Source organism: Ovis aries, chromosome 15 (genome assembly GCF_016772045.2).
Source record: "Ovis aries strain OAR_USU_Benz2616 breed Rambouillet chromosome 15, ARS-UI_Ramb_v3.0, whole genome shotgun sequence".
NCBI classification, from domain to species: domain Eukaryota; kingdom Metazoa; phylum Chordata; class Mammalia; order Artiodactyla; family Bovidae; genus Ovis; species Ovis aries.
Genome location: NC_056068.1, coordinates 26,929,794 through 26,941,358, shown reverse-complemented (window position 1 = coordinate 26,941,358; position 11,565 = coordinate 26,929,794). Strand labels below are relative to the sequence as shown.

The following is an 11,565-nucleotide window of genomic DNA, read 5'->3' as shown; positions in this document are numbered from 1 at the left end:
CCATGAAATTAAAAGACGCTTACTCCTTGGAAGAAAAGTTATGAACAACCTAGACAGCATATTAAAAAGCAGAGACATTACTTTGCCAAAAAAGGTCCATCTAGTCAAGGCTATGGTTTGGATGTGAAAGTTGGATTATAGAGAAAGCTGAGTGCCGAAGAATTGATGCTTTTGAACTGTGGTGTTGCAGAAGACTCTTGAGAGTCCCTTGGACTACAAGGAGATCCAGCCAGTCCATCCTAAAGGAGATCAGTCCTGGGTGTTCATTGGTAGCACTGATGTTGAAGCTGAAACTCCAATGCTTTGGCCACCTGACGCAAAGAGCTGACTCATTTGAAAAGACCCTGATGTGGGAAAGATTGACGACAGGAGGAGAAGGGGATGACAGAGGATGAGATAGTTGGATCGCATCACTGACTCAATGGACATGAGTTTGGATGGACTCCGGGAGATGGTGATGGACAGGGAGGCCTGGTGCGCTGCGGTTCATGGGGTCACAGAGAGTCGGACATGACTGAGCAACTGAACGGAACTGAACTGTACCTGTTTTGTGCCTCATGAGCTTCTGGACCTGACCTTTTCCCAAAACAACTGATTTGGAGATTTGCATGCTTACCTTGGTCCCTGGCTCCTTTCCCTGTGGGCCACCACTGGCTCCTCCACTATTGTCCATTCTATATGGGAGGATTAGGCCCCACACCAGTCAAGTTATTGCAAGACCTAGAAATCCTTCCCATTGAGGGCTCATTTGCCTATCAGTCCTACCTGGCGCATACCACTGATGGAAATGGAAAGGGGTGATTTCCAACCAGGACCCTTGTAATTGTGGCCCTACTTCCTGTGGGGCTTAACTCATGGGAGCTCCCATTGGAAGGGCATCTGTCTGACTCTACCCTGGTGGAAGGAGTATCTGTGGCCCTCACTGCTTCCAGGACCCCATGGGCGTTGTTCTTCCCAGGTATCTTTTGAAAACTCAGCTCTAATTTATCATGTTCTTGTTTAAAGCCTGGTTGTCTTGGCACCTGCTACTGAACAACTTCTACACTGTCTAGCCTGGCAGTCAAAATCCTTCATCATATGGCCCCAGCTCACCTTTGTAGCCTTCCCTCCTGACAGTGTCCCTTACTCCATGCTTCAGCCCAGGAATAACCTGCTGCTCTTTGAAGACACATCTCTGCATCTTTTCATATGCTGTTCCCTCTGCTTAGAATGCCTTCATCCCTTCTCCATCTGGTCAACAGCTCCTGTTATGACCCATCTCAGTGGTCACCCTGTCTATTGACCCCTCTCTGGTTCTTCCATGCAGAGTCACTGTCCCATGCCATGTCCTAGCACGCAGCCTTTGCTGGGCTGGCCCACTGTACTGTCACTACCTGTTTCCATGCCCGCTCTCTCTACCTTGTGAGTAAACAGGGCAGGGGTGATCTTCAGCTCATCTTGGGATCTCAGTGTTCAACACAGTGCTTGGTCCATGGTGGGTTCCTGATAAATGTTTGTTGAATGTGAGAATGACCTTCCTATAACTTTTTACTGCCAGAAATGAATTCTCCTGATGGCATGTTGTATGTAGATTCTGAAGTTTTTGGAGTATGATTTATAATATGGTTATATTCAAATGTAGACTCTACAAGACTACATTCAATTAAATTCAATTTTTTATCATTTTGGGTGTTTTTTAAACTTATTTAATACGTGTTGTCAGTAGCACTGGGAGACCTTCCTGAAACTTTATATCCATGCTCTAGACTGCTCAACTTAGTGTTGTCTGTCTGTTGTAATTAGCTGTCTTTGGAGCCTAAAGAAACATCCTCCCATCTGATTTCCAGGTCTCAGAGAATGGATGATGCGCCTGTGCCTGCAGTGACCTTTCACATAGCACCTCCAAGACTCTACATCCCTAATTCTATGCGTGTCCAGTTCCCACCAGACTGTGAGTTCCCTGGGGCAGGAACTGTGTTTAATTTTTTTTAATATGTATTTCATTACCTAGTACTGTTCCTGGAACATAGATTGAGATCACTAAAGATGTGCTGAATTAGAGAAAGAATGGGTGGATTGGGGGTACAATTTTGGTTGGAGAAAGGGACCAGACAAAAGAACCTTGTCCCTGTGACGTAAGGGGTGTGTGCACAGTGACCTCTTAAACATGAGGATACCAGTTGTCCTCTGTAAAGCACCTATATAGTGCACTCCCCACTGTGTTCTGGTCACAGACCCTCACAGCAGCTTAGGGCTGAGGACAAGGTCTCTGATTGGTCTGGACCATTCAGTGGAGACGTGAAGATATTAGTGGCTCAGTCATGTCTGACTCTTTGCAACCCCACAGACTATAACCCGCCAGGCTCGTCTGTGAAATTCTCCAGGCAAGAATACCTGGGTCTCCTGCATTGCAGGTTGATTCTTTGCTGTCTGAGCCACGAGGATCTGGACCACGGAGCAGGCCAACTCCTGGTGCCTGCTTCAGAGGGGTGACTAAAGAAGGGATCTATTGACAGGACACGGGCAGGCTTAAAGCACTCCGTGGCGATGGCAGCCCACTCCAGCACTCTTGCCCGGAAAACCCCAGGGCGGAGGAGCCTGGTGGGCTGCAGTCCGTGGGGTCACTAAGAGTCGGACACGACTGAGCGACTTCACTTTCACTTTTCACTTTCATGCACTGGAGAAGGAAATGGCAACCCACTCCAGTGTTCTTGCCTGGAGAATCCCAGGGACGGGGGAGCCTGTTGGGCTGCTGTCTATGGAGTCGCACAGAGTCAGACACAACTGAAGTGACTTAGCAGCAGCAGCAGCAGGGCATAACAATGGCAGCAGGTAGGATATTACCACCTAGGCCTAGGAGGCAGCTGCAGCTCTAGGAGTCTTGGCATTAGGTAGAGCCTGTTGGGGAGGGAGCCAGGGGTAAATAACCCCTTCCTTCCCACCCTTCAGTCCCTCACCAGAATTTCTTCTGATGAATTCAAATGGAAGCCAGAGAGCCAGGAGGTTTGGGTGATGCGGTTCATGGAGGTGGGCCATTGGGGTCACATGGCAGGGTGGAGCAGGGTGCAGCTGGCATTAGGGGAGGGAATGGGTAAGACCCAGAGTAGAGGTATAGGGTGAGCTGAGAGCATCAACTCAAAGAGATGTGTGAGTCCACAGGCCTCCCCTCCTACACTGGCTGGGCTAACATGGAGGTGGACAGGCGTGACCCCTGAGCCCCTGTCCCAGAAATGCAGAACTATACACCCAGCTCATTCAGTCAGCCAGCCTGTCCCTCGCCTGTCCATCCTGGCCTCTGACTTCATGACCCAACACTCTTTCTCTCTATCTTGTTAAAAACCATCTACCCCCAAGCAACAGAGTCAGCTGGCTGTCAATGCAACACCAATAACCCTGTACTCTCCTAATCAATACTGGAGTAGAGAGGGAAACAATTAGTGACTTTCTGTCTTCCAAAGGGTGGGCAGTCTTTTGTGGAGAACAGAAGTGGAGGGCATCTGGGGACACCGAGGTCCTTCCTGAGTCAAAAGCTAGTGATGTCAGGGTCTTGTAAGATGGGTGGACATTTGCAGAGTCAGTGAGTGGGTTTGACTGGAGGTGAGGAGTGGGAGGCGATGGCCTGGGGGCCCTCATCCTGAGGGAGTGAATTTAGAGTTGAGGGAGGGAGAATGGTGAGCTTGTAGGTACTGGTGGCTTTTCTTGGCTGTGAGTTCCCAAATCATAGAGTGAAAACCCTTAGGGCCCGAGGAACCTTAGTGATCTGTGGACAAACTCCTTATTTTACAGGAGGCACTGGGCCTTCATGAACAATGACTTTCCCAAGGTCACATAAAGTGTCCCTGGCACTACCACAGAATAGCTCATGAAATCTTTTAACAAGCCTGTGAAGTGGGCCTTATCCAACCTGCCTTACAGCTGAGGAGGCAGAGGCTCAGAGAGGCCAAGTAACTGGTTCAGGACCACAACAGCCAGCAAGTGGGGAATCCCAGGTCTGTCTGGCTCTGCGGTCTGTGCCTCTCACCACATGAGCTAGGACAGTCTTACCAAGGAGGCCTAGAGCCATCTCGTCATCTCACGCTTTGTGAACAGAGCACAGATCTTTGTTTTGACAGCTTCCAAGTCTGGTATTGCTAACTGCTATCGTCTGTCTGCAGTGGCCCCGGTCAGTGTTTGGGATGATGCATGAGGGTCCGCCTAGAGATAATGAATTGGATCCATCCTCCTTTCTTCTGCTCAATTGAACTCAATTTGGGGGTTTTCATTAGTCCATCTGGAGAGGACTGATGGGATAGTTGAAACCCAGGGTCACCTGCGTCTCCTACAGCACGCCAGTGGGCTGATGCCAGTCGTCATCATGAGGGGCTGGCTGATGTAGAAACCCTCTGCTCTGTGAGGGGCAGGAGGAGGACCCCGATCTGGGCATGTGCGTGGAGCACCCATGCCTCCCACCATGGGTCCTCCTGGGAGTCTTAGAATCTTGGAAGCTCTGAGCTGAAAGGGACCTCCTTGCTTTCTAATAATGAAATCTCTTCTGCAGCAGCCTGTCTCCCCTAAGCCTTGTCTAGTCTTTTCTTGCACACCTCCAGTGATTGGAAGCTCACTACCCTACAGCAGTGTACTCCCCTTAGGTGCATTTGGTGAATTCTCCTCAGCCATAGGGCTCCCATGTGGATGGTCACCATCCCATCACTGGCCACCTTTGGCTTTGGGGAGCCTCCTCCGTTCCTTTTCCCATGGTGAGTGGCACAGCTGTGGTCAGTTTCTGTGTGAGCCACACTGTGAACAGGGTCAGGAAGCACTGCATGTGATACGAGTCAAAGCCACCACTTCTGAGTCCTCACGTGGGGCCTGTATCATCCCCCCACCCCACCCCTGCAGCCCTGCGATTTCCAACAACAGTCTGAATTTCACACTTTATGGGCCAAATGGTCAAGTCCATTCTGTAACAGCTGTTTAAATATTGGATAGTTTGTCCCTGTAAGTCCTCTGTTGGCTAAAATGCCCAACTCCTTTACTGTGTCTCCTGTGCCATCATTTGAGGTCTGTCTGCATCCTGGTCATCCTTCTCTGTCTGAATCTCTCTAAAGCCTTAGCACGAAGCCTTGTTCCGGGGCGGGGGCTGGGGGGGTGGGGGTGGGGGGCTTAATCTGCAGAGACAAACAAGGTTATGGCCTCCTTCATTTTAAATGTGTCTCCATGAAAGCAGCCCACGTCCATTCACTTGACTGGAACCCCCTTCTCAACACTGCCTTTCTGTTGCCTTGAGGCCCTAAGTCCTTTTAACAAGGTCAAGGTGAGACCATACCCCAGGACCATCCTCCATGGCCCTGGAGATGACTGTTAGAAGCTGTTACCATCTCTACTCTGTGCTTTTTGTGAAGAAAACCCAACTAGCAAGCATTTTTTGCACGGTCTTTCTGTGCTCAGCCATTGGCTGGTTCAAAAGAAGGAGGAGACATTGGCTTTTGCTTCAAGAAGAGGGAGACCCACCTCGCTCTTCAGGAAGAGCGGGGCCTGTCATGGGAGCATCCTGCAAGGGCAGAGTTCTCCCTGCTTTTGGTTCCAGGTCTCTTATTCTGTCCTTTCTTCCTTCTGCTCGCCCGGTACCCCACCCTTCGCTCCCTGCAGTTCCACACTTCTCTCTCCTTCACAGTTGCCCAGTGGAGCCTTGCTTAGCCCACATGACGATGCAGGGTGAAGAATAGGGAGGGTCCTAAGATGAGAGATATCTGACATCCTCGGGTTGAGTTAGTTCCTCCTAAGCTGATGCTCAAAGCCTAGGGAGAAGGATCCATCCTTTATTGGCCTTCAGAGTATGTTCACAGCCTCAATCAGTAGCCTAATTGTTTTTCAGTTATTACGTTGTGTCCGACTCTTTGCGACCCCATGGACTGCAGCATGCCAGACTTACCTGTCCCCACTCTCTCCCAGAATTCGCTTGAGTCAGACAGACTCAGGTTCTAAGCCAGGCTCCATGCTTGTTAGCTGTTTGTCCTCAGGAAGGCTACTCACCATCTCTGGGCTTCGGTGTTAAAATCTGTACTGTGTCATCCCCATGCACCAGCCCCAAGCATGCTGCATCCTGCGTCAGACATAGACTGGAAGATGTTCTGGGGAGGGAGGTGGGAGGGGGTTCATGTTTGGGAATGCATGTAAGAATTAAAGATTTTAAAATTTAAAAAATAAAAAACTAAAAATTAAAAATAAATAAATAAATAAATGCAGATTTAAAAATTATTAACTAAAAAAAAAAAAAAATCTGTACTGTGGGTATGGAATTTCTATCTGCCAGAACTGATGAAAAAGTTTAAAAAGACACCATACGACCTACTGCTCACATAGTGGCTTGACTCTCTGTTTTTTATCAGAACTTTTCTACTGATGATGAAATAGACACTTTCCAGGGTGAGGAGTTTGAGCAAAGTGGGGTGATTGGGGGGTGGGTTGTCTGTGGCATGGTGTGCGGGCAGCAGCCCGTCCCTGGGGACTGCCTGTCTCAGAGCTCGTCCCAGACAGGGGGCCTGGAGACTCTTTCAGGAGTGGCTGCTGGCGCCGCTGCTGCTCTGGGTCTTGCAGGAGCTGTCGGCTCTGCCCCCGGCTCCAGGCTCTACTGACACTGCCAGTAACCAGCAGTTGTCAGAGTCGATTTAGCGTTGATATTTTTATCACATCTCAGGGCCTGGCGCCATGGCAAGGAATGACAGAAGCAGAATGCTAAATAATTTCTCTAAATAATGTATGCTCCCCGGGCTGCCTGGAGGGAGGAGGAGCTGAGGGACAGGGGGGACTCTGGCTTGGGTTTCAGTTTATGTGTGAGGGACGCACTGAGTCCCTCATCCCCTGGGTCCAGCCCCTGACAGCCTCATGCGGGCTGGCTCGGGGCTGAGTGGAACTGACCACCAGGCAGCAGGGCCGGTGGGGAGTGGAGGTCAAGAGGAGATGGAGTCGGGGAAGAGGAGAGAGAGACTGGAGGGCTCAGACTCAATAAATACTTGTTGATTGGATTTGAGAGGAGAGAGGAAAGAAAGGGGGGGCAGAGAGGCAGAGGCTGAGTTAGAGACTGAGAGAGGAGAGAGGGGGGAGGGCATACAGAGAGAAGCAGGAGGAGCAGGGGAAGCCAGAGAATAGAGAACGCCAGAGAGTGGGAGTGGAGAAGACAGAGATGATGCGAGGGAAGATGACAGACGGCATGGGGGCAGGCTGGGGACCCCGGAGGGCGGCAGCAACAATTCCCCGAGAGGCCAGAGCCCCAGAGAGTGAAAACGTCATTACTTGCAAGCCTCTATCCCTCCATGCTTACTCCCTCCAGTCCTCAGCTTGCTTCTGGGCACAGAGGTGTGTCTCTAGGCTTTGTCTGGGGAGGCAGGGAGGTCAGAGCTGTTCAGGCTCAAAGCCTTCTCAAACGAACCATCTCTGGGGGAAGCCACGCATCCACGCAGCAGTGGAGTGGGGGTGGGGGTAGTCCCGCCTCTTCTCATTCGCCACCCTTGGTTACCACCTAAGAATGGTTATGCTGCAGCAATGCTAAACCCCTAAATCCCAGCTGCTTATCACAAAAGGTAACTCTCCCTTGTTCACTGAACACATGGCATCCATCTCCAACTTCATCCTCCCGCCCAGGCCTCCTGAGGTCCTGGGAATGTCATCCACGTGGGAGACTCATCCAGAATCCTGGGCTCGCTGCCTTCACATCTCTTCACATGTATTTTGGTCTCTATCTTCTCTCTACTTTCAGCAGCAACTCCCACAATGGCACGCGGCTCTTATTGTTCAGAACTGTGCCCCTTCTGAAATCCTACATCTGTTTCCCGACTCAGGGATTGAACCCCAGTCTCCTGCGTCTCTTGCACTGCAGGCGGATTCTTTATTGCTGAGCCACCAGGGAGTTCCCCCACACCCCCCTTTGATTCCACACACCTCTCTGGTTAGTGCCCCAGCTCTTTTCTCCCCTTTACAGCCAGACTTCCTGAAACATTGTCATACTGTCCTGTTTTCATCTCATCCACTCCACTGGTGACATTGGGCTTTCACCCCACCACTCTGCAGAGGTCACCTGGGACCTGCATTGGCACTAACACGAAGGCAGGCCTTGCCTTCTCCAGATCATTAGGTCGTTAGGTGACCTCCCCTGGAAATGCTCTCTGTCCCTGGATTTCACGGTGCCACTTTTGTTTAGCCTTCTTCCTGCCTCTGTGACTGCTTCTTTGTGGTCTGCACTGTACCCTCCTCTTCCTCTCCCTTCCTTTATCAAATGCCTTTTTCATATTTCTTAATATTCTGTTCTCTGCCTCCTTCACTTTTGTACCGCAGTTCTTTCTGGATGTTGGAACCCAACCCTGTGGATTCAGCTGTGATCTCTCAGCGGAAGACTCTGGCATCTTACCTCCTCTGCCTCGCCCACCTGTGTATCCTCCTCTTTGCTGCTCTTTGTTTTGGGGGAAAACTCAACTCGTTGCCTATCCTACCCCTGATGAGCCTGCTCTTCCTGCTGTATTCCTGCCCCTTGGGGAAGCCATTCATTTCACACATGTTTATGGAGTGCCTGCTATGTGCCTGGCAGTGCGCTAGGCTCTAGACACCCTCTCCCTGGCTGCCTGAGCCAGAAACCCTGATGTCAGCTGTGACTGCTTTTGCTTTCTACCTTCCAAAGGTGCCAACTTCTGCCAAATTTACCTCTGCAGTTTCTTTTAAATGCTTCCCTGTCACTCCACTTCTACTTCTTCCTGTATTACCACCTTAGCTCCCAAATTCATTTCCTGGTTTCCTGTCTTGCCCCGTGTAATCCCTTATCTCTGTTAGGACCAGAGAGTTTTCACTACTCCATTGCTCCGAACCCTTTAGTGGATCCCCTAGGCCCTCAGGCCCCCAGGCACCTTCCTTTGTAGGACACGGCCTCTGCTGTTTCTCTGGGCTCCTTTCTCCTGGTTTGCCTCCATTCTGGTCTGTCTACATCAGGATGAAATACTTGCTGTCCCAAGTGTGCCATGCTGCTTTCTCTGTCTAGAGTGCCCTGGCTCCCCCTCTTTGCCTGGCAAACCTCTTTACCTGGTTCAGATAACGTCTTAGATGTCCCCTTTCTCAAGAAGACTTTCGTCTTCTGAGACCAGCCCAGCTATTCCAGAGTGCCCTATGCTTGCTTTGTTATGGAAACCAGGATAATGTGGTTTTATTTATTCATCTGTTTACTTATGGCTGCTCTGGGTCTTCCTTGCTGCATACAGGCCTTCTCTAGTTGCTGTGAGTGGGGGCTATTCTCTAGTTGTCGTGGGTTTCTCATTGCGGTGACTTCTCTTGCTGTGGAGCACAGGCTCTGGGGTGCATGGGTTTCAGTAGTTGTAGAACGCCGACTCTGCAGTTACAGCTCATGCGTTTTAGAGTGCTAACTCAGTAGTTGTGGTGCAGGGGCTCAGTTGCCCTGTGGCATGTGGAATCCTCCCAGACCAGGGATTGAACCTGTGTCTCCCGCACTGGCAGGCAGATGCTCAACCACCAGACCACCAGTGAAGTCCACAGTGTAATTTCATAGCTGCTTTCCTCACTATTCCAACCATGAAGCTCCTTTTTGGAAGGAGTTGTGTGTTGGTCATCATTTGTATTCCTGGCCCGTCACACCGTGCCTGGTACAGTAGGTGTTCAATATATGTATGTTGAATAAAAGAGTGAGTAAGGCAAGGAGAGAGGTGATGCCTTAATTGCTCCAGAGTCCAGCAGGACCACAGTTGACAAGGTCATCTAGGGACAAAGAAGGGCTCTGAGAGTATGGCAGTCAATGGGGTCAGCACTATCAAGAGATGGCTACCTGGCCCTTGTTTGACAGCACCAGTGATGGTAGAAGCAGGAGTGAACTTGGGGTCAGAGAACCTGGATTCAGGTTATGTTTCAGCTGTTACTTATTTTGTCTGCACCGTGCAGCATGTGGGATCTTAGCTCCCCAACCTGGGGTCGAACCCATGCTGTCTGCATTGGAAGGCAGAGTCTTAACCACTGGACCACCAGGAAAGTCCCTGTTTCAGCCATTTCTTAGCTGCTGATAAGTCATGATGACTCATCTAAGCTGCCAAGCCCTTGATTTTCTTGTTTGTTGAGTGGTGTCATTCTTGCCCTCTCATACTGTGGGGATCAGAGTGAAGTGAGATCACAGTCGTAGGGATTTTGCAAGTGTAAGGAGGGTCCCTTGAGCTCTGCTAGGGACATGGGTGAGGGCAACTTTAGACAGCCCTGCTTGGTCAGACACAGGCAGGAGGGCAGTGCTCCCAGGGGGCTGGGGCTGGGTCTCAATGGGACAGACAGCACCAGCTGTGAGCCCCATCTGTGAGCACTACAGCAGGGAGAGGGGCAGCCTGGACTCAGTTCTGGCCTGGGACAGACTCCAGTCTCAGTCCCCTGGGAGGAGGCCGTGTTCTGAGGTGATGGGGAGCAGGAGAGCCCGGTCCCTGTGGGAGGCTCCCCTCTGAGCCTACCAGGCTCCCAGTACTGCTTCTCCCTGGAGCTATGCCTCTCCTCCCTTGATCCTGGGCTCAGAGTCCCAAGGAGAACACCTCTGAACATAAACAGGCAGCCGAGAGAGGACAGAGAGGCAGATCTATATGGCAGGAAGGCTTTCTTTTTTTTTAATTGAAGGATGATTGCTTTATAATGTGTTAATTTTCGCTGTACAATGAAGTGAATTAGCTGTGTGTGTGCGTGCTCAGTCACCCAGTCATGTCCAAGTCTCTGCAGCCCTATGGACTGTAGCCCTCCAGGCTCCTCTGTCTACGGGATTCTCCAGGCAAGAATACTGGAGTGGGTTGCCATGCCCTCCTCCAGGGGATCTTCCCGACCCAGGGATCGAGCCTGCCTCTCCTGCATTGCAGACAGATTCTTTACGGCTGAGCCACCAGGGAAGCCCATGAATCAGCTGTATGTATACATATATCCTGGGTTGGGAAGATCCCCTGGAGGGGGAAATGGCAACCCACACCAGGATTCTTGCCAGGGAAATCCCATGGACAGAGGAGCCTGACGGGCTACAGTCTATGGGTCGCAAAGAGTCGGACACAACGGAGTGACTAAACCATACATATATCCTCTCCCTTTTGGCCCCCCTTACCCCACCATCCCACCTCTCTAGGTCATCATGGAGCACCCAGATGAATTCCTTGTGCTTTATGGCAGGTTCCCACTAGCTGTATATCTTACACCTGGTAGTGTATATATGTCCACCCTAATCTCCCAGTTCATCCCACCTCCCTTCCCCTCTGTGTCCACAGGTCCTTTTCTATGTCTGCATCTCTATTCCTGCCCTCCAAATAGGTAGGTTCACTGATCCCATTTTTCTAGATTCCACATATGTGCATTAATATATGATATTTACATGTATGCTGAGAAAAACCATAATTCAAATGGACACAGATATCCCAGCGTTCATTGCAGCACTGTTTATAGTAGCCAGGATATGGAAACAACCTAAATGTCCAAGAACAGATGAATGGATAAAGAAGATATGATACATATATACAATGGAATACTCAGTTCAGTTCAGTTCATTTCAGTCGCTCAGTCGTGTCCAATTCTTTGTGACCCCATAAACCGCAGCACACCAGGCCT

General features: G+C 50.4%; 1 long non-coding RNA gene across 1 annotated transcript in view; it reads left to right on the top strand.

Annotated features, from left to right (window-relative positions):
- The first annotated feature begins 1,826 nt into the window (after positions 1 to 1,826).
- The window catches only part of LOC132657855 (uncharacterized), a 30,914-nt gene continuing 21,175 nt past the window's right edge, over positions 1,827 to 11,565 (top strand). Inside the window, exon 1 of the long non-coding RNA XR_009596582.1 lies at positions 1,827 to 1,930. This is a non-coding gene — a long non-coding RNA (uncharacterized LOC132657855). The remainder of the gene's footprint in view (positions 1,931 to 11,565) is intronic.